The sequence below is a fragment of the Ranitomeya variabilis genome, chromosome 6, assembly GCF_051348905.1.
Source record: "Ranitomeya variabilis isolate aRanVar5 chromosome 6, aRanVar5.hap1, whole genome shotgun sequence".
Classification (NCBI taxonomy): domain Eukaryota; kingdom Metazoa; phylum Chordata; class Amphibia; order Anura; family Dendrobatidae; genus Ranitomeya; species Ranitomeya variabilis.
In genome coordinates, this window is record NC_135237.1 from 159,341,218 (window position 1) to 159,362,898 (window position 21,681).

Sequence of the window (21,681 nt, forward strand, 5' to 3'; positions counted from 1 at the left end):
TGGCTAGAAGATTCATCCAGAAGTCCTCTTCTCCGGTGGGCACGAGTTTTTTTTCCGTTAATAACGGTGATCGCATTACTGGTGTAGGTATAAACCGACCTGAATCATGTTATCTTGTGCCTCAGCTACGCCCTGGTATCTGAGACCCTGGAGAAATTCCAACGCTGGGATGCTATATACTTATTTCTCAGGGCCATTAAAAAGAGGCGCTGAGGAATAAGTACCCTTAATTGCCGCTTTTAAAAAGGGGATATCGGCGGTCGTTAAGGGGTAAAGCTTTTTTTTTTCCCATTGTACAGCACCATGGAATTAATGGTGCTATATAAATAAATAAATAGTAATAATAATACCTAGTGGCCGCACTTATGGGCCCATACACATTAGATTAAAGTTCGCTCAACCCACCTATATTGTTCGGATCTGCTAACAATCAAACTTTTAAGAGATAATGACAGAGGGAAATAAGGGTAAAGCAGTTTGAATTTTTACACCTCAACACTTTTTAATTATCCAGAACTTTCTGTTTTCACTATTGAAAAACATGAGTGCTGTATGAAGCCAAAAGTTCGTGTGTATGGGGAAGTATGTAGAGATAATGTTCAGCCATCTGCTATCATATGTGCACGTCTGGCTTTACACTAGCTGGGTTATCTACTGTGGCTCAGAGCACTGTACTTGATCCTGTCTTAAATACATTTCTCCCTAGCATTCTATGTCTCAGAAGTTTCTCTCTCTTTGCTATCTCATACTCCAGACCCAACTCTGGTGAGGTGACGCCCAACTCCATCACGGTGCCATCTAACCCTTCCAATATGCCCTCTCGGTGCTGCCCACAGGAACGTTGTGCTGAAACCTACCTGTGTCCTTGTGTTCCCCACCAAACACAGTCCCCATGTGGAAAAGAACTTGTGTATGAGCAGCTCATGTGCTGTTATGTCCAGAGTCCTATATCCTTGCTGTTATTCTGCTAAAACATGTCCAAACTGTAATGCCTACCATGAATGTCCAAGGCTACCTCTGCTCAGGTGGGCTACCACCAGGTTACAAAAAACAGTTTCATACTTTAAACATTTCTCAAAAGTATAGATACTGTTGGGAAAGTTTTCCTACTAAGAAAGAATGGAGAGGTCTGTAATATTTATCGTAGGTACACTTCAACTGTGAGAGACAGAATCTAAAAATAAAATCCAGAAAATCATATTGTATGATTTTAACATAATTTGCAATTTATTGCACGAAATGAGTACTTAATACAATAGAAAAACAGAACTTAATATTTGGTACAGAAACCTTTGCTTGCAATTACAGAGGTCAGACATTTCCTGTAGTTCTTGACCAAGTTTGCACACAATGCCGCAGGGATTTTGGCCCCCTCCTCCATACACATCATCATCTCCAGATCTTTCAGGTTTTGGAATTGTCTCTGGGCAACATTGAGTTTCAGCTGCCTCCAAAGATTTTCTTTTGGGGTCAGGTCTGGAGACTGACTAGGCCACTTCAGGACCTTGAAATGCTTCTTGGAGCCACTCCTTAGCAAAACTTTATGTCTACAAATCCTCCAAACTCCTAAGGAAATAATGATATTGGGCAGGGTTAAATGTGGTTACCAAATAAACAAACCTTATGTATATAATGATAAATGAATATAGATGAGAATTTTATTTCCATTCAGTGGACCCGTGCACAACATGGTCAAAGCTGTAATTTAGTAGCTGTGGTAGGTACCAATGTTCAAGGCTGTAACTAGAAGAAAAAGAGATCAGTTACGTTACTTTCCTGCCTGGACTTGTATGAATTCACTGATAAAGGAAGCAATTATTGCGGTAAAACTGTGTTGCATATTTTAAGGAAGACAATATGCTGCTTGGGACCATAGACAGAAATAAAATACTTATTATCCATTTTCCTGAGCAGCCAGTTGTCATTTTTTGCCCATTTTTTCCTCCCCCTTTTGAAGAAACATAACTTTTTTGTTTTTTTCCATCCATGTAGTTGTATAATGGCTTGTTTGATTGTGGGACAAGTTGTACTTTTCAAAAGACACTATTCATTTTACCCGTCAATGTATTGAAAAACAAGAAAACTAATTCCAAGTATGTTGAAACTGGGAAAAAAATGCAATTCTGTCATTTTTTGTGTGCTCTTTTTTTGTGATAAAAGTTACTCTGAATCATGTTTCCCCATGTCAGTATGATTACTGCGATATCACAGTCACAGGCAAAAGTATTGGCACCTATGATGTTCCAGAAAATGAAGTATTTCTCCAAGAAAATAATTTCAATTTTGGGCAGCACAAGGGCTCAGTGGTTAGCACTGCAGCCTTGCAGCGCTGGAGTCCTGGGTTCAAATCCCATCAAGGACAACATCTGCAAGGAGTTTGTATGTTCTCCCCGTGTTTGCGTGGGTTTCCTCCCACATTTCAAAGACATACTGATAGGGAATTTAGATTGTGAGCCCCAATGGGGTCAGCGATGTTATACACATTTTTGTTTCCTTTGTGTGCATTGGAACAACCCAAAAAATAGAAAAAAGGCCAATTGGACATAAGTTCACATTAAACCCCAAATTGTTGGCACCTCAAACTTAATATTTGGTTGCCCATGCTTTGGAATAAATAACTGCGATCAATCGCTTCCTATAACCATCAGCAAGCTTCTTACACCTCTTAACTGGGATTTTGGACCACTCTTCTTTTGCAAACGTATGCAGGTCTCTGATATTTTAAGGGTGCCTTCCTCCCAACAGCAATTTTAAGATCTCTCCACAGGTGTACTTGGGATTTAGTTCCAGACTCCTTACTGGCCACTTCAAAACTCTTTTATTTCCATCTATTTCTGGGTTCTTCTTGAAGTATATTTGGAGTCATTGTCCTGCTGGAATATTAATGCAAATAAATTTGGAACTCAAATAGGATAATGCGAAGACAATTTTAATGCAGTCCACATAAAGTAGTATAGGTACAGACATTTGGGACCCAACTTGTGCACCAGAAACAGTTGTGCCACGGTTTGCCTCTACACATTTGTCCTGCTGGAAGACTCATGATCTAAGATGCAAACTCAGCTTTCTGACACTGGGCACTACATTGCAACTCAAAATATTTTGGAATCTTCAGATTTCATGATGCCTTGAATACAATAAAGGCACCCAGTGCACCCAGTGCAAGAGGCAGCAAACCAGCCACATATCATCTTTGAACCTCCACCATATTTGACTGTAGGTAATGTGTTGTTTCTGTTGCAAGCATATTCCATCTCTGGAGATGGACTTATAACCTTGAGATTGTTGATATTTTTCAGCAAGTTTGGTTCTGAAGCCCTTAGACAGTTATCTTCTCTTTCTGTTCACCATGCTTGGTGTGGCAGACCCAGACACGCAATACAAAGATTTAATCAATGTATCAACTTTTATCCAGTTTCAGGAGTGATTTTCTTGTTGCCCACACCTGTTACTTGTCACAGTTGAGTTTGAATGAATATTGCTTGTTTGAAACAAAGTTGTTTACCCACATTTCCCAGCAAACCTGAGAATAGAGCTCTGCATCCCATGAACAGGAATTTCCAGATCCCCATCTTGAACATAGTGGCCCACTATGTGGAACACACTCAACCTGTATTCTATTCATTGTCTGTAGGACTGCCAGAAATAGATGAGCTCTGCACTTGGCAGTCTCAAAGGTAATGAATAGTTCGGGGTCAAGCATGCACACTTCCATTCCGTTCTTGGTATCCAGAGCCTCATTCTCAAGATCGCGGAGGGTCAGTAAAATAAGGGACTGGAGTAAGATTTTTGGTGTATAGCAGAGTTTGAGATGAATTAGACGAACCACAGTGCCACGCTTTCATTTTGGCACAGCTCACAATACTGGCATGCGAACCCCATGAAGTGGCAGCATTTTTGACCCAGAATTTTGGTGAAAAACACTTTGATGACTCAGGGTCTGTGTGCATAACAATAGTCATCCAGACAATCTCTATGAACTTTTGCATTGGGTCCTTGATAAACAGTTAAATCACTCATCCTCCATCTTTACACATAATTTTTTATATCTTGTTATAATATGTTATAAATGCAAGTACTAAACAAGCTAACGTTTCTCTAGAACAGAGGCATCATTGTGTTAATTAGCATGTGTTTCTTGTTCACAAACGCTTGGAAAAGTCTAAGTAAGAATATGACATAATATTTCTCAAATAACTTGCCATTTATGGCTACAGATTTCTCTTACTTTTACCACAGCTGCAAGGCTAAGCTAAGGAAAGCCAGGAAATTAGTTAATAGGCCCCATTGTTTTCTTAATTACCTTTCAAACCCTTACCTCAGCCATGGCCCCATTTCAAGGTTTGCAATATCAGACTTTTGAGGAAATTGTCTCGGGTCTGAGGTCCTGTACTGCGCCTTCTGCTGTGTTTTCTTTAGCTTGCTTCAAGCAAATCAGAAGGTGAATCACTGTATTACTGCACTGAGAGAGATGTCAGTCATTAAAGATATTTAGACTGTATGTAAGTGAAATTCCAGCTGCGGAAAAGTAATATCACATTACTGAGATTTTACACTAGTTTTGCTGTGAAAGACAATAAATGGGCAGATAACTTTTGTTTAATGAGGTCCTTCATGCTACTAAAGTGTGTTAGTTTCTTACATCTTCTCCGCCTTTCAGGTTCAGTAATCTCACTATTCACAGCACAGGTAAATAAAATATGGATTTTGCCAAAACTGGATGTGCAAAAATGTGATTATATTCCAGAAAGCTCACTCTTATATGATCGTATTTAGTGACTATTTTAATTGGCTGTTTTTTAGTTTTGCTATTTATGTTATACTCCGGGTTTTGACTTTAATACCACCATGTGAAAGTGATATAAAAGATGTATTCCATAATCTATTTGCTATATACTTGTGTTAAATGAGTGGTCCAAAACTAATATTTATATTTATCCTAAATGTTTATCTGTTTAATGACAAAATCTAATTTATTTTCTGTTACTACTTCCTGGTTGATGACTTTTCATTTGAGAATCCCAATGCATGCTGGGATACTCAAACGAGTTGTTATCAGGGGTCTGAGGCTGCGCTCACTGCTGCTGCCTCTGCCACTATCCCAAAGTTTAGTGTCTTCAGTGATGTCCATTTCAGGTGCTGGGTTAGACCCTGCTCTACTGAGCATGTGCACTGTTTTTCTCAGTGCACAGTGACAGTGCGCTCTCTTGCCGACTCTGTTCAGAAGTGACAAGCCGGTAATAGAGCGTACTGTCATTGAACATTGTAAGGAGAAAGAAAAAAAAGGGGTTTGGTACTGTGTTAATCGGTTGAAAAAAGAATGCTATGAGAGTATTTTTTTTTGTAAGGAGAAAAGAGAGACCAGCTTCACCCCCGCAAACAGAGTTCACAGATGATGCTTCGTTTCAGGGTGAGGGCAGAGGCTGCAGCTTCTGCCCCCTGATGATGACTCGTTTGCACTGGGGATTCTCAAATAAAACATCATCAAACACGAAGTATAACAAAATAATAATAAAGCAGTTACCACAGTGACAGAACAATAGGGACTTTTTAATTAAAGTATGTTAGAAAAGAAATTCGATTATGACATTAAATAAACAGAGATTTAGGATTAAATAAATGTCAGTTTTAACCCACCCCTTTAAATACAAATTGTTAAACGCTATTGTAAATTATCTTAGAAATTAATATGAGAGGCTGAGACACCACATAGTGTATATTTTAGGATATTTGGTGTTTTAGTGTACATTTATACAACCCCTTTTAGTTGCATTCTTCAGTCAAATTATTACAAATCACATTTCTCATAAAACATTCACGATCATACTTCACGCAATATTTTTTTTATAAAGTTGTTTTTGAATACGTAATAGTAGTATTGGAGGGTACAGAATATACAGCACATAGCTATGCAGATATCCCACTCTGGAGTCTGAGAAAACCGAGTGACAATCCCTGTGGGACCTATAAATAGGATATATTGCGGATGTCATGCATAGATACATAAGAAGACAATTTTCATAAACCTCAGGGGACAATCCAATAATCTATATTACTGTATTGTACTTTGATGTGAAAGTGTCGAAAACTTGCTGTGACGTTCTTAGTAGGGGTTAACTCTTGTACATGGTAACAAGGGACTTCTGACAACTACTGCAGAAATAACAAGCTTGAGCAGAGGCTTGCAAGAAGATGATGGGTAATTTCAAGATCAGTGTCAATCAGGTAATATAATGTATTGAGATGGGCAGTTTAAGGTGATTAGGAGCTGAGCTGCAATTGTCGACAATGGCCCCTACACTGTAAATTAAGCTGTGCTGTTTTGGCTCCATCCTCATCAGGCCACCACCAAAACTGAAAACAGCTGATGAGCAGAGTAAATCAAAGTTAACACAATATTTGGTATGACCACTGTTTGCCTTCAAAACAGCATCAAAGCATTACCGAAATTCAGTATCGAAATTACCCTGGAGGGTTCAACCATAACTCCCAAGCAGCATGCCCGCTGTCTTGGGGTCATATTCGACTCCGAACTTTCCTTTACTTCCTACATCCGATCACTCACTCGCTCTTGTCACCTGCATCTTAAAAACATCTCCAGTATCCGACCTTTTCTCACTGTTGAAACTGCTAAGACTCTTACTGTCGCTCTTATTCATTCTCGACTGGACTACTGCAACTCTCTTCTAATCGGTCTCCCTCTTACCAAACTTTCTCCTCTCCAATCTTGAATGCTGGAGCCAGAGTCATATTTCTGTCCAGTCGCTTCACCGATGCCTCCATCTTGTGCCAGTCATTACACTGGCTTCCCATTCGCTACAGGGTCCAGTATAAACTCATCTCTCTCACCCACAAAGCTCTCCACAGTTCTGCACCGACTTATATCTCCTCTCTCATCTCTGTCTACCGCCCTACACGTGCCCTCCATTCTACAAACGACCTAAGACTAACATCCCCTGTAATCCGAACCTCACACCTCCGTCTCCAAGACTTCTCTCGTGCTGCGCCAGCTCTCTGGAATGCACTTCCCCAGACATCAGACTGATACCTAGCCCCGACCTATTCAAGCTCGCTTTGAAAACCCATCTCTTCAAACAAGCCTACCACATCAACTACTCAGTAAACTAACTTTGCCCTGTTCCCTCCTTCCAAATATTACTCTGAATCTGCACCCTACTATTCATCTGTCGCCACACCCTCCATGCACACGATAATTGCACTTGATACTTGACTATTGCACTTAAACACACGGGCTGATGACCGGATCATGCAGCTTTGTATGAAAATCCCTATGTATTATAGTTGACAGACCTGAAATAACAAGCACTTTTCACCTATTGTGTCCCCCCATTTCCTTGTAGATTGTAAGCTTGCGAGCAGGGACCTCACTTCTAATGTAGCTGTTTAAATTGTCTTAACTCGTACCGAATTTATTGTCTGTACATGTCCCCGCTTAATTGTAAAGTGCTGCGGAATATGTTGGCGCTATATAAATAAAAAATATTATTATTTATTATAAAGCATCAACTCTTGTGGGTACACTTGCACACAGTTTTTGAAACAAGTCAGCAGGGTGGCTGTTCCAAAGATGTTGGAGAACTAACTAGTGATCTGTGGAGTTAGGCTTGTGAAAATCCTTCTGTATTTTCATGTACTCCCATAGGAGCTAGAGGATATTGAGATCAGGGCTCTACGGAGGCCATGCCATAACTTCCAGGATTCTTTGTTCTTCTTTACGCTAAACATATTTCTTAATGACATTGGCTGTATGATTGTGATGTTGTCTTGTTGCAGAATAAATTTGGAGCCAATCAGACACATCATTGATAGTGTTGTATGATGGATAAGTATCTGCATTGACTGGTGGATGAAACGTATCGGAGGAGAACAAAGGGACATTCTCTAGGACAGGACCACACTTGGGGACTGTCCTTGTGAGAACAGGAGACCTGCACGGGGCACAACAGGGCAGCTTCTATAGTGTACTTATACCTCCCACAGTTTCCCGATCACAAGTATGGCCTACTCCAGGACCACGAAGGGGTGAGACCAAACCATTTTATTATGTACACTGGTGTATATTTTTTAGCACTTTCTCTGTGCTATTGTTTGTATTTATGTATTCCCCTGTTTTTGTATAATTATATTAAACGTTAGGCTTTATATCCTGCTAATATCCATCCTTGCTGCTACCTACTTTATTGATAGGATTTCTTTTGCTGTATACTAATTGTTGCTGTCCCCCAGAATGTTATGTTTTTATTGTTCGATTCCTAATCCTCTTAATTCCTGCAATATGGCCATTCTTTTTTCTTTCTATTCCGTCCTTCCTTTCTTTTTTTCTGTCTTTTCTTTAGTTCTTTCTTTCACCCTGAATAGCAATCTAGTCATTTTAGCCATCATCAAGAAGACACCTGCAGAGAAAAGTTGAGGAGTACACCTCCTTGGATTTATCTTCTGGAAGTTGAAAAAAAGAAAATACATTTTATGACTGTACTTTCGGCATGATTCTGAAAACTGCTGCACCATTTCATTTTTGGCTATTTTATGAAAAATAATGCAACACATCTCATTTCACACCAAGAGCATGTCAGTGTTTTTTTAGATTTTGATATAAATATATATTTTTTGCTGAATCCAGCAGCTGTGTCCTATTTGTCAACAGCATTCATCATATTAACGAACATAGCACATGCTAAAATTAAGTTTTAGGCCAGCATATTAGTTGGGGTATATCAGTATTAATAAATATGAGCAAAATGTACCATTATTTGTAATGTCATGTTATGTGTTCATTTGCAACAAAATATTCTTCATTTTTTTATTTTTTTTATTTTCTGGTTAACACTATAAGTTGGAATTGGAAACATGGTATTCGAAACAAACTTCAACGTCACAGTGTGAAGTGCAATTCTCGTTCTCCTGCATAGAACTGGTTGAATCGGGCTGATCAAATAACACCCAAAGCTACACCAGGTCTATTGATCCCAACAAATGAGAGCATGTGTGTCTTCTTGTTACCCTCACTACCTGTCAAGTTTCTGACAGTTCATCAGTTCTTAGCTCTAAGTATCACCACTCTCTGTGCAAGCTTGGGTATAACTCATACTGTGACTTTGGCATTTATGTTGGTGCCTTGAATAGCATTGATTTCAAGCTTTTAAAGATTTAGTGACTTGGTAAAGCTATACATATCTTCTGCCAGAGATCAAGACCTAAGCAGTCCTGCATTTTTTAATGTGAAATGGTTTTAAGTTTGTAAATCTTATGCATATAATAAGTAATTTATGTTCTTGAGCTTTATTTTTCTTCTAGCATTAAAAGGGAAATATCAATTTTATAAGATTTGGAAAGGTTGCCGTAAAGAATGGAAAGCATTAGGAAAATCAAAACCGTAATCAATGGTCCAAGAACTTAGGAAAGAGGAAATCACAGCACTCAAAGCAAAACCAATCAAAGGAGCGATTTAATCATCCTTGTCAGTACAATGTCCAATGTATCAACTGTGTCTCAGGCCTTTTGCAAGCAAAGTTTTACAGAAAGTCATTGTCTATTGTGATACATTTTTTGTACTTTGTAGCAAGACTATTGACCTGGCTAGCCATGTTAAACGTGTTATTTGAATGCCCATGCAGTGGCACCCAAAGCTTAAAATGACCCTCTAGATCAGCATAAAACTGTAAAAATCTAGCGAATATTCAGTAATGTTGACTTGTGCCTTCATTTGAAAGTGCAAACAGAAAAAAAGAGGGCAGAAATCGGCACATTGTGGGCACAATGAATACAGTCGAGACCCCTTCAGGTAGTTTTAAAAGCTTGGTTATGTCAATTTTTATGATAAACTGTACAGATGTTTTAATGTTTAGACTATATGCACACGTCAGGAATGTTTGCAGAAATTTCCTGACAAAAAACTGACTTTTTCCGCAGGAAATCTGCAGGCTTTTTTTTTAGTTTTTCTCTCGTTTTTTGCTGATTTTTCACGTTAAAATAGAGGGAAAAAACGAAAAATCCGCAAAATTAATGAACATGCTGCTTTTTTTTCTGCGATGCGTTTTTTGTGGAAAAAACACAACATGTGCACAAAAATTGTGGATTGAATTCTAACTATAGGATGCTTAATGGATGTGTTTTTTGGGGGGTTTTATCATGTTTTTATAGTGAAAAAATGCAAAAAAAAAAGGAAAAATCCTGAACGTGTGCACATATCCATACAGTCACTTTAATCTGTACACTACACAGGATGGTTGCCCCATTCAGATGAAGTACAAAGTCTTACCCGTTTCAGTGTACACGGGGTGGCATTGTCCGTTAATAATGCAGAACCTAAATTGAATACCTAAAAATGTTGACGCTCTCTTGCTTACATCCCTGTCCACTTTACAGGGGTTGCACACTCTTGGGGGTTACCTCACACAAGCCTCTAATGAAACTGTACCTCCCTCCATATTTCAAGAGGATGTTGCTTTCTAACCCAGGCCCTGCTCTCAAGGAAATACTTTCACGCACCATATTTCTCTTAAAGAAATGACTGTTCAAATCAAGTATAGGTGCACCCTTGGCATGGCTAAAACATTTAAGTGCACCGTCCCACCTACTTATTTTCTCTCTATCTTCTTCCCCTTCTCTTTTTTGATTTACAAGGGCGAGAAGAGATGGAAAGCATGTAGGAACTCTTGGGTTGCACAGTTTGCACAGAGCAGAAGGTTCACACATTTTACATACATCCACACTTATATAGAATTTTTTAGATACTACAGTGGGGACAGAAAGTATTCAGACCCATTTAAATTTTTCACTCTTTGTTTCATTGCAGCCATTTGGTAAATTCAAAAAAGTTCATTTTTGCTCATCAATGTACACCCTGCATCCCATCTTGACTGAAAAAAACAGAAATGTAGACATTTTTACAAATTTATTAAAAAATAAAAACTGAAATATCACATGGTCATAAGTATTCAGACCCTTTGCTCAGTATTGAGTAGAAGCACCCTTTTGAGCTAGTACAGCCATGAGTCTTCTTGGGAATGATGCAACAAGTTTTTCACACATGAATTTGGGGATCCTCTGCCATTCTTCCTTGCAGATCCTCTTCAGTTCCGTCAGGTTGGATGGTGAACGTTGGTGGACAGCCATTTTCAGGTCTCTCCGGAGATGCTCAATTGGGTTTGATGCTGCCACCACCATGTTTCACTGTTGGGATTGTATTGTGCAGGTGATGAGCACTGCCTGGTTTTATCCACATATACCGCTTAGAATTATCACCAAAAAGGTCTATCTTCATCTCATCAGACCAGAGAATCTTATTTCTCTTAGTCTGGGAGTCCTTCATGTGTCTTTTTAGCAAACTCTATGTGGACTGTCATATGTCTTTCACTGAGGAGAGGCATTCATTGGGCCACTCTGCCATAAAAGACTGACAGGTGGAGGGCTGCAGTGATAGTTGACTTTGTGGAACTTTCTCCCATCTCCCTACTGCATCTCTGGAGCTCAGCCACAGTGATCTTGGGATTCTTCTTTACCTATCTCACCAAGGCTCTTCTCCCACAATTGCTCAGTTAGACTGGACAGCCAGGTCTAGCAAGACTTCTGGTGGTCCCAAACGTCTTCCATTTAAGGATTATGGAGGCCACTGTGCTCTTAGGAACCTTGAGTACTGCAGAAATTCTGTTGTAACCTTGGTCAAATCTGTGCCTTGCCACAATTCTGTCTCTGAGCTCCTTGGTCAGTTCCTTTGACCTCATGATTCTCGTTTGGTCTGACATGCACTGTGAGCTGTGAGGTCTTATATAGACAGGTGTGTGCCTTTCCAAATCAAGTCCTATCAATTTCATTAAACACAGCTGGACTCCAATGAAGGAGTAGAACCATCTCAAGGAAGATCACAAGGAAATGGACAGAATGTAACTTAAATATGAGTGTCTAAGCCAGGCATGTCAAACTCAGGGTACCCCGAGGGCCACATGAGTAACAAGAGGTTGTTGCGATGGCCGCACACAGCAGCTAATGTCACACACGTATTGTAACAGCAGTCATGAACACAAGATATGAAGTAGTAATATGTAACAGCAACATATATTTGCAGTGCGCAACAGCAACTAATATATTTAACAAAAATACAGCAATTAAAAACTAAACATTTATTTGCTATCATTTTTTTTCAATCATTAGTGTTTTGTCCTGAGGCTTGACACCTCTTTGTGCTAACAATTGTTGGTATATCAGGCTGAAATGACAACGCAATGCCTACTTTGATCAAAGATGATAAGTGGTGATCAGTCAGCCTTGTTCTCTGAGAAGATTTTGTATGAGGGTGTCTGTGTCAGACTGGAGGAGCAGATCCTCTTGTATTATGGGGGTCCCTATATTTCTGGAGGTGGAGGATCAGATCCTGGTACTTCCACCTCCAGAAATATAGGGACCCCATAATACAAGAGGATCTGCTCCTCCAGTCTGACACAGACACCCCCATAGTACAAGGATCTGCTCCTCCAGTCCTACACACCCTCCCCCTATGCAGCAGGCAGGTTTCCGAGTCAGACTTTAGCTCCACCCGGTCCCCGTGGCCGCGGTCTGGAGCACGCCACTTACCACCGGCACCGACCACATCACCTGGACTCTCCAACCACAAACTCAACACACAGCGAGTGCGAGTGAGACAGTGACGACGAGTCACCGGTGCTGTGGCACAACGACCATGAGTGACGACGAATGAACTGAAGCAGCCTGTCACACGCTCAGTGACGTCAGCCGCTGCTGGCGCTTCCCTGATGCGGAAGTGCCAGCGGCAGTCAGCGCCTCTCAGCGGTTGTCAGGGCCCAGGGCGCACGCAGGGACAGGACTCCTCTTGTTGTCACTCTCACTAGTCACAACTAGTGTTGAGCATTCCGATACCGCAAGTATCGGGTATCGGCCGATACTTGCGGGTATCGGAATTCCGATACCGAGATCCGATACTTTTGTGGTATCGGGAATCGGTATCGGGATTAATATCAATGTGTAAAATAAAGAATTAAAATAAAAAATAGGGATATACTCACCTCTCCGGCGGCTCCTGGACTTTACCGCCGTAACCGGGAGCCGTTGTACCTAAGAATGCGCGCTTGAAGGGCCTTAGATGAGGTCACTGCGCTCTGATTGGTCCGTAGCGGTCGCGTGACCGCTACGCGACCAATCACAAAGCAGTGACGTCACCTAAGGTCTTTCAAGCGCTTGAAATACCTTAGAAGACGTCACTGCTTTGTGATTGGTCGCGTAGCGGTCACGCGACCGCTACGGACCAATCAGAGCGCAGTGACCTCATCTAAGGCCCTTCAAGCGCGCATTCTTAGGTACAACGGCTCCCGGTTACGGCGGTAAAGTCCAGGCTGCGTCGGAGGGTGAGTATATCCCTATTTTTTATTTTAATTCTTTATTTTACACATTGATATGGATCCCAGGGCCTGAAGGAGAGTTTCCTCTCCTTCAGACCCTGGGAACCATCAGGGATACCGTCCGATACTTGAGTCCCATTGACTTGTATTGGTATCGGGTATCGGTATCGGATTAGATCCGATACTTTGCCGGTATCGGCCGATACTTTCCGATACCGATACTTTCAAGTATCGGACGGTATCGCTCAACACTAGTCACAACAAGCAAGCGAACCGGGCCGGCGCCCGGCGGGTGGATACTAGTAGCGCAGCAGCACGGGGGGGATTATCTCACTGGTCTGTCTGTCTGTGGGGGCGGACAAAGTTTGAGACTTTTGTGCGGGCCGCAGATATGCCTGTAAAGGGCCACATGCGGCCCGCGGGACGTGTGTTTGACATGCCTGGTCTAAGCAAAGGGTCTGAATACTTATGACCATGTGATATTTCAGTTTTTCTTTTTTATTAAATTTTGCAAAAATTTCTACATTTCTGTTTTTTTCAGTCAAGATTGGGCGCAGAGTGTACATTAATGTGAAAAAAATGAACTTTTTTGAATGTACCAAATGGCAGCAATGAAACAAAGAGTGGAAAATTGAAAGGGGTTTGAATACTTTCCCTACCCACTGTATATCAGATTTGCTGTCTTTGGTAAATATCAAATAGAGAATAAAGGAATAGCACGCATATGCTGTCAGATTCTCCAAAAAAAGACAATACTATCAAGATCAATAGCATAGATTAAATAAAATAGTCAGAAATTGATTTTTTTTTTGCTTGAGTGAAATAGTTTGTGAGGATGAAAAGTGTTTGTGGACTCAAAGTTCTGAGAAAAAGTTTCCATCAATAATTCAGTGGTGTGTATTCTCCTTCTGTTTGGTTAGCAGAAAATCATTCCTGTCTGACAGTGATAGGAAGCTCCAGATGCGATGTACATATCATGGCATTGATTATAGAAAGAGAAGCAAGGAAAAACTCAAGAAAAAAGATAGACACAATTATTTCATAACCTCAATCTTCTATGGCCATACATGAAAACGGATGGAATAAGCATCCAGAAACCCACTTTTGGCAAAAACTTTGCTGAGAAAGTATATACTGTACATCAGTCATTAGAATTAACAATTTATGTTTGTGATCATAAAATATGGAAGATATAAGAGCCAGTTCTTACACGTTTTTACATATGGAAATAGTGAGATGCCTGTATTTGTGCTTGTGCCCAATAAAAATGATGCCTTTAGGCATTAGATGCAGCAGTCATGAGAAATATAGCTTAGAAGCCATGTGTCCATCAGTCTAGTACTAGGCCATTTTGGCTTGTGACATGGCATGACTTCTATTTTCTCTTTAGGCTTTTATGGCTCAATGTCCATTTCTGTGCTGAAAGGAGTATTGGACTGTGTGGTGGCTTAAACGTTGAGTTGGTACAACTACTCTGGCCAACATAAGACACAGAGCCAAAAATTAGGCTTGATTAAATTTCCCTCTTATGCCTAATAAAGGTATGCACATAATATGTGATATGTACATGGGACACTCTGTTCTCACTTAAGTGGTGAAATAAAGCCACTGAAAAGACTATCCATATAAGCAGTGGAGCTCCATAGATGTCCACTACTCAATGGTAGATTGTCTGTTATGAATGCTTTCTTGTACAGATACAGTACATGTAAATCCATCATGAAAGTGGCCATAAGTATTTTTTTTGTATACAATTTTCGATCTGTTGAACACAACAGCTATCAATTTATTCTGCATCATAGATTCTGGAATTGGTCATGCATCTCACATTTAAAAATGTAACAGGAAATTAAGGCAATTTTGTGTTGTCGAAGAGCTTTTAGATAGGGAGCCATAGTCATGCAACAGATCTGCTTTCAAGGGAAACTATCAGCTTGAATCAGAGCTGGGCTGCTCAACTACAGCAAGTAAAATTTTTCTCCTAAATGCTCTGGTGTTTCAGAGAAAGTATAGTTAGAAGATCTGGCTGGAGGCCAAAACCGGAGATGAGACTAGACTGGGGACAAAAGCTGGAGACAAAATGTTTTTCTCAGCACTTCTAGAGGTGATTAATAAGTCTCTACCATAGTGATAGATCTGTCAATCATCAATAGTGGTGCAGGGAGAAGCCATCTAAGGGCAGAACCGGACTAGTCTGATTTCTGGCTATGGTCCCTGCACAGATCTTCAAACTATATTTTCTCCATGTTTAATGGGGTTGCTCAAGAGCTGGGGGCTGACACCAGGTCCCCACACTTTGCAGTCAATGGAGAGTTATTGTATCAGGTGACCAGACTGAGGGGAAGTGAGATAGTGGTGCAACTGTTGGTTCCAGGACCCTACCGTGGGAGGGTTTTAGACATGGCCAATTCGCATGAAAAATATATCTGGCTACAATCGGGCAGCCAGACACCAAGTCATGCTGCATGCTGTTTGAGCAGCATGAATCTAGTGACAGGTTCCCTTTAAAAAAATAAATTATCCCTCCCTCTGAATGACATGCTAGGCAACTGCCTACACTGCATATCTGAATCTGATTGTATATATTTCTACAAGCAAAGACATTTTTTTCTTGTAAACCTAAAATGTTGGGGTATTTTAATAAGACATGTTGTATGCGTCTCCTAGCACAAAGTTGATAAATGTACTCATAATTGTAAAGTCAGTAAACCAACTTACCAACTAATCAGTCAACTAACATAACTGTTCTTTGTTTCTGTATCAAACAGCATAAAAAGCACTTAAATATTGCGCTTTTATTTTACCATTGATATTACTGAACCTAATTCATAGTTTTATTCCACACCTGAAACTATGAATAAAGTGACATTATTAGAAACCAGACTCAGACTATAAAAAAGACATTTTCAGGCAACGTTCCTCCATGTGATTGCAATCAGATGGAAAACTGTAGATTCATTTCTTTAGCCAGCGTATAGTTATTGAGAGACTGAAATATGGAACTCTGTAAGCCTTTATTAAATTTACAAATATGAATTTGTTTTCCAGATGGACACACTAACCTGTCGAAACACTCCCCCTCCCTTGTCATTTTGTGCTCGTAGATGCCAAACTTCACAGTACTCTATAGTTCTTGTAGGAACATTCGTGCAAACTAATGCTCCAGAGTCCAGATACAGTTTCTCCTGCTGGTTCTAGATGACTGTTCCTCACAACATGAAGCTTATGTCAATCACAAAGGAATGTAACATGTTTTAGCATGATGGCTTATATAATATTTCCACATGGAGTAAATGGTTGTAACTTTTTTTTTCTTTGCTGCAATTATCTGTTCCCTTGTGTTCCTCAAATGCACTTGATTTCAAGGTTTATTCACTTCTGGTCAATGTTTTTTTCAAGTTCAATGGAAATAAAAAAGGATCAGTATGCAATTGTACATATTTCTGGAAAACAATAGTCTGTTATACAAAAGTAAAAAGAAATATAAAAAAAATATTAAAATGATTGCAACATTATATGGATGTTGTATGTTGCTACTACGCTTACAGGAGCATTCTTTTTGTACTGTAGATTGTGAGCCCTCGCGGGCAGGGTCCTCTCTCCTCATGTACCAGTCATGACTTGTATTGATTAAGATTACTGTACTTGTTTTTATTATGTATACCCCTCCTCACATGTAAAGCGCCATGGAACAAATGGCGCTATGATAAGAAATAATAATAACACTGGAATGTATTTACGCTTCCGGGTGCAACAAGCGGCGGCAGGAACCAGACTTCAGATTGTGTTCGCTGCCATTGTGCTCTATGACACTATGAGCACAGCACCGCGATCAACCAGTGTCAGTGCGCAGGTGCAAACAGAAGATTCAGAGATCGCTTTGCGCCTTTAAGACAAGATAATCAATGTGAGATACTTACTACTTGGGCAAATAGGAAAGCATGACGGTGCACCAAGGCATAGGCCACCAAAGTACCCCTGTTTGCATATCAAATAAAAGTTGACTTTTAATTAACTATAAAGTTAAATTATACTTGACTAGTATGATTTAAACAGTGCCAGGGTCCCCTATATAAATGTTTAGGCAGTTTGAATTCCATTTTGAGGGTGACAGACTTCCTTTAAAGGCTATAGGCACCTTCTGAGAAATTTTTTTTTTCTTAAATAGGACCTTTCACAAGTTTTAGCATGTTAAACTGGACACATCATGGCATAGTGACTGCAGAGCTGAATAAAACATTTTTTTTTGTTTTTTAATGTTTCATCTCCATTACAGAGATATTGGTTGTAAAGTTTTTTGTTACAATTTGTGATAAACCTTATAGGGTGTTTTTCCCATGTGTGATATTGACCAATTATAAGCAGGAGTTGTCACACAGGAAACAAAAAGAACATGGTTCCCGAAGGTCAGAAGAGCTTGTCCTCTACCATGAAACATGTCACTTCAGATAACTTTTCTCTTAGCCCTGATCCTGCAGCTTTGTAGAGTACAGCAGAGCTGAGTGTGATTGCCAACACCTTCAGCTTTCATCTGGTGGTCAGTGTGTTGGGAGGGGAGAACAGCAATGCTGATAGTGCTGTGAGAGGAAAGCTGCATTTCAGAAGTGTTTTGTAATCACTATCAGCTCCGCTGCTCTGCTGTACTCCACCTTCCCCACAATGACTGGCATGAGATAAAAGCTGAAGGTGTTTGCAATAACATTAAATTCTGCTGCACTCTACAAAGCAACCACAGTGATCAGAGCTGTCTGTCATTATATGTCTCACAGGAGAAGGTATATTTTTTCTAGTATTTGTGGCCGCATGTTATTCTTCTAGGGAAAAAGTCCACTCCCCAAGGACCTTCACATATTTCTGACTGCAGGATGAGTTAGCTATGAATCCACCATTGAGCTAAGGGAAATGTTAGAACTCTTTTACCTGTCTTTTTTTGTGAGCTCCTCTCAGGTGATTTATGACCACATCAAAGTAAGCTCAGTTTTGATTTATTTCTGAGGTAGAGATGAGAAAATTGACTTGCATGACCGTGGTCCAGTGACCATGTCAATATTTCAAGGCCATCAGATGGGAACCCTGCAAACTGCATGAGAACCTGCTGGCATCCACACCACCTCTTTAAAATAGCAAGGCTCGCTAGACTTGATGTGAACATTACGCCGCAATGGGGATATTGCGCTGGGCCTACAAGTCAGAAGGGGTGCCAGGAATCTCAGCAGGGAGGAGGCAGTTTGCAGGGCTCCATTGGTGACAGTATACTGATGTGGTTACAGGACCATGGTCCTGCATATCAATTCGCTTAACTCTAGTCTGTGGTTATAAATTAGTACATAGGAGTTAAATACATTCAAAATACATGCAAATTGGTAAAAAAAGGTTGACCCTGAAGGTTGCCATATTTTTTTACTTATATTTTGTGCTCACTGATTAAGTCACAATATAGAATGAACAAAGTTAAATGGGTCTTTCAGTGAAGATAAGTCCATAGGATAGAAGATATTGTGAAACAGACTTGGGAATACTAATAGATCACAGACTGCACATGAGTTAACAGTGTGATGCAGCAGCAAAAAAGTTCTAGGATGTATTAAGAGAAGCGTAGAGTCTAGATCACATGAAGTAATTATCCTCCACTACTCCTCCTTGGTCAGGTCTCATCTGGAATTCTGTTTCCAGTTCTGGCACCACATTTTAAAAAAAGCATTGAAAAACTGGAGAAGGTTCAGAGAAAAGCTACCAGGATGGTGAGCAGACTGCAAAGTATGTACTAAGAGGAGCCGTTAAAGGATCTGGGAATGTTTAGCTTGCAAAAAAGAAGGCTAAAAGGAGACTTAATAACCATCTACAAATATCTGAAGGGATGTCACAGAGTAGAAGGATCATCATTATTCTCATTTGCACATGGAAACATGAGAAACAATGGAACGAAACTGAAAGGGAGAAGATATAGATTAGATATTAAAAAAAGCTTTTTGACAGTGAGGGTGATCAATGAGTTGGAAAGGCTGCTACGAGAGGTAGTGAGTTCTCCTTCCATGGAAGTCTTCAAACAGAGGCTGGACTTACAGGTCTTAAATGGTTTAGTGAATCCTGCATTGAGCAGAGGGTTAGCCACGATGACCCCGGAGGTCCCTTCCAACTCTAACATTCTGTGATCCTATGATTTATAACATACACATTGGTGGGGGTCCAAGGACTAGGTGCCTTTAAAAATGGAAATGTGAATAAAACCAATTTAATATGTTAGAAACTTTTTTTAATGTAAGAAAACAGAATTAATATGGGTTAGAAATATGGAACCTTATATGAGTTCTTAGACTGATTCAGTATCACTGGGGTTTGTAAATGTATGTATACACTCCAACTATTTACTACAGACAGGTAAAATGCTGTTTTTTGTGGCAAAAATGCGTTCAAAAACACAATAAACACGCTGTCATTGTTCCACCCCTCAGGGTGACTGGGATGCAGTTACTCATAGCTCGGCCGTCCAATCTGGTACAGGGGTGTGCTGAAGCTGTCAGTACTTGGACTGACAGCATAACCATCCCGTCTAGTTCAGGGGCGTGCTGAGCTGTTGGTGTGTTGATTGACAGCTAATCTAGCCAATCTGTGACTGGGAGGTGTCGGCTGTCTCAGGTGTTCACTATTCTGGGTTATGGCCATGCCCACTTAACTGAGCAGCTTCTCCCAGTCCACTGCCAGACATACATTCATCTTGTGAGGTTTGTGCTTTGTGCTCTCCTATGCTTTGAGTTCTACATGCTTGATCTATTGCCTGACCTTGGACTTCGTTCTGACATCTGCCTGATTAACCCCTTCAGCTCTGATCCGTTATCCTCCTGGTACTCTGACCTCGGAACATTACCTGACTATGCTTTTTTCTCTTCCTTCTGTTTATGAAGTACCCTCCTGGCTCCTGACCTTGGACTCCCTGGCCATCCTGACTCATGGCTTAGCTGGGAGAAGTGACTAGCGTCACACACGCGATATGTAAACCCTATGAAACATACCCTAATATAGGATTTTATAAAATAATAAGTCCGTATTATTGCGTGTGAAATACATATTTTTGGTGGATTTTTTACTTCCTCCTTGACCTTGCAGTCCAGTTTTCCATACAATTGGTATCTTTATCCCTCAGGTGAGCTGACCTTTCCTCCTATTCTCACAATGGAGTCCAATTGAGCCAAATTTTGTGTTTTTTTTAAAACGCTTTAATTGACGGGGCAGCACTAAAACCATCTGAAATTGCTAAAGTGAAAAAAAAAACAGGCAAGCACATGTAACACAGACTTAAAAAAAAGTTGCAAGTAGAATAATAAGTTTGGGGAAACATATTGAAAACAAAAATAGGCGCAAAACACATAAAAGCCCCAAACTAGTCAAAAAGCAGGCAGAAGGCAATGATAAATCAGGGCCAATGTGATTCTTTTTAACTCTCTTAAGCAATAGAAAACATGTAAAAAAGAATCTATATGGGGTGTATCAGTCAGCCTATTAATAAACCTTGTCAGGACCATCAGGGTTCCAATAGCTAGACTGGCCACTAGGGTTTGTCATGAGGGGCTTTTACTTTCCTCCACACCAAGGACACTGTGCAATTCTTGAGCATTGAGACTGGTTCAAGTATTCTTAGTCATAAGAGGAGCAAGTTCCTATTGTCCAGATTATTCTAGTTGTGGTCTTGCATAAGAAGCAAAGCGATGACAAATGGACTTGAAAAATACCCTACCATTCTACAAATTCCCATCTGGCAATCCGTTGCAATTATTGGAGAATGCAATTTTGTACAGGCTTCTCAGGAGACATAGAATTGTGTTGGGACATTAAAATGTCATGCATTCTTTTCAGATGATTTATAGGTGTGTCAGGCCTATATTATTTTACATGTACATTTCCCATGTAGAATTAATTACCTTTTTGTGCTACTGCAACAGCTACAAACAGACTTTTATGTATATAAGACTAGTCTTGGACTGACCACTGGCAGAAAGATTATCTTGGTCATTTAACGGTGAATCGCTTTAATTGTGGGGTAGTTCTTGATCCATCTGAGATTCTCATTTATACAGCTGATTTCTCCCTGCCTATAGATTTTGTGGCCTCCAAGAGATAAAGGTGTATTTCATTAGTGTAAGGACCCATTGGAATGATCTTCCTTGATATGATCAAAGTACGGTCTAGAACCTCACATGTAATACAAGATAGTGATAAATCACACCAATGCTACATATAGTTATAAGCATCCCAGTTTCGAAAAGCGCTTGTCAAAACAGGAAACAACTCAGCTTTAGACATTAGCTTTAGA

At 40.1% G+C, this 21,681-nt stretch overlaps 1 long non-coding RNA gene across 1 annotated transcript; it reads right to left on the bottom strand.

The window, feature by feature from the left end:
• Positions 1-1,253: 1,253 nt before the first annotated feature.
• On the bottom strand, positions 1,254-16,570 carry LOC143783524 (uncharacterized). Its single transcript, XR_013217231.1, has 3 exons — positions 16,436-16,570; positions 4,319-4,462; positions 1,254-2,873 (listed from the first exon to the last, which is right to left on the bottom strand). It is a non-coding gene; the product is annotated as an uncharacterized LOC143783524 (long non-coding RNA).
• Between the last annotated feature and the right edge of the window lie 5,111 nt (positions 16,571-21,681).